Here is a 2,504-nt window from a genome sequence, read left to right as displayed (position 1 = left end):
ACAACATTACTTGGAGTGATGAAGAATACTGATCTGCTCAGGTAATTAAATTTACATATGTGTGATACATTCAAAATGTCTCTGACATTACGACAACCTTCATAATGAATGAAGGTGATATTTTTTCCATTTAAGCTGTTGTATTTTAATAAGACCTCTCCTTAATTATACAGGGTGATTCAAAAAGAATACCACAACTTTAGGAATTTAAAACTCTGCAACGACAAAAGGCAGAGCTAAGCACTATCTGTCGGCGAATTAAGGGAGCTATAAAGTTTAATTTAATTGTACATTTGTTCGCTTGAGGCGCTGTTGACTAGGCGTCAGCGTCAGTTGATGCTAAGATGGCGACCGCTCAACAGAAAGCTTTTTGTGTTATTGAGTATGGCAGAAGTGAATCGACGACAGTTGTTCAGCGTGCATTTCGAACGAAGTATGGTGTTAAACCTCCTGATAGGTGGTGTATTAAACGTTGGTATAAACAGTTTACAGAGAATGGGTGTTTGTACAAAGGGAAAAGTTCTGGACGGCCGAGAATGAGTGATGAAAATGTAGCACGCATCCAGCAAGCATTTGTTCGCAGCCCAGGAAAATAGACTCACAGAGCTAGCAGAGAGCTGCAAATTCCACATTCAACTGTATGGAGAGTCCTACGAAAAAGGTTAGTTATGAAACCTTATCGTCTGAAATTGGTTCAAGCACTGTCTGCAGCTGATAAGATTAAAAGAATCGATTTCTGTGATTTTATCCTTGCTCCAATGGAAACAGATGAATCTTTCGTTTCAAAGATTGTGTTTAGTGATGAAGCAACTTTCCACACTAACGGGAAAGTCAACCGTCACAATGTCTGTATATGGGGCACTGAGAATCCGCGGGAAACAACTCGGTATGAACGTGACTCGCCTAAGGTGAACGTTTTCTGTGCCATTTCAGCCAATAAAGATTTTGGTCCCTTTTTCTTCGAAGGTGCTACTGTAACTGGACTACAGTATCTGGAGATGTTAGAGAATTGGCTGTTCCCTCAGCTCGAACAAGAAGCACAATAATTCGTATTTCAGCAGGATGGAGCGCCACCACATTGGCACTTATCTGTCCGTAACTACCTGAACGTCAACTACTCGAGGCGATGGATTGGCCGCCAGGCAGCCCGTGACAGAGCACTTCATCACTGGCCTCCAAGAAGCGCTGATCTTACCCCCTGCGATTTTTTGGGGGGGGGGGGTGTATGTTAAGGATCTGGTGTTTCGGCCACCTCTCCCAACCACCATTGATGATTTGAAACGAGAAATAACAGCAGCTATCCAAACTGTTACGCCTGATATGCTACAGAGAGTGTGGAACGAGTTGGAGTATCGGGTTGATATTGCTCGAGTGTCTGGAGGGGGCCATATTGAACATCTCTGAACTCGTTTTTGAGTGAAAAAAAACCTTTTTAAATACTCTTTGTAATGATGTATAACAGAAGGTTATATTATGTTTCTTTCATTAAATACACATTTTTAAAGTTGTATTCTTTTTGAATCACCCTGTACAGTTAGTTCTGGCCCAAAAAGCCATTTTAAATGTTTTTAAAGTACAACAAACAGTAGCATTTCTACTGTAATTTGTAAGCCATGATGAACAGTAGCACATAGTGTGAGTTTGCTGCCTTTTTATTTCTGAGAGACCTCGCTATGTGTGTAAACCGAAAAATGGCTTTTCGAGCTGAAACTAGTTGCTTAACTAAAAATATTTTTAGTAACTATATTATCTTAAGTTGAAAAGTATCGTTTTCATCCAATGACATTAATAATTTTTGTGTCCTCTTTTTCACTTTTGCCATGTGGGTGTGTTCTGAGAAGGTCTATCACATGTTTGTTTCTAAGATTGGTACAGTTGTTTTCTGTCATTAGTTATTGTATGCTGCTTTTGACCACTGAGAATCAAATTTTTCAACTGTTTAATATCAGGATTTAGCAGCAAGTTTTTTTACTCAAGTGTTAAAAGGTGTTGTATCTAACAACTATTTTTCTGATCTGAAGATTGCCATGCAGGAACTCAACAAACTAGTTCTGATCTGATTCAAAGATTGCATTCGTTTTGTTGGTAGAGGCAGTGGGGAGCTGTCCTCTTCAGTCATCATTACCCAGAGGTGAAGCTAGTTTCCTTCAGTAGTGGCTGTCATTATTGACTTCAGTCTTCAAGAGTGTGTCTCAGAAATCATTAAATCAGCAGCAGACTGTTGGTTTATTGCATGAAGAGATTCCAAATACTGCTTTAAATTCACTTCTATCTTAAATTCAGTGCCATGTATGAATGTCTTCTTTTAAACTCCATTGCTACCTCAGTCTAACTGATGTGTGTACAAAAGGAGTGAACAAGTGGCCCATGTAATATGCCTAGTGTGTTAACAGTGTACACCACTACACTGTCTATTTTAGAAAATGAATCACTCTGCAGCAACCCAGAATGTCTCAGAATTCCCACACTATGCAGTACAGTATCCAAAGATTGTTATTCTGTGA

The sequence above is a fragment of the Schistocerca piceifrons genome, chromosome X, assembly GCF_021461385.2.
Source record: "Schistocerca piceifrons isolate TAMUIC-IGC-003096 chromosome X, iqSchPice1.1, whole genome shotgun sequence".
In the NCBI taxonomy this organism is placed as follows: domain Eukaryota; kingdom Metazoa; phylum Arthropoda; class Insecta; order Orthoptera; family Acrididae; genus Schistocerca; species Schistocerca piceifrons.
Note: the sequence above shows the minus strand (reverse complement) of the source record.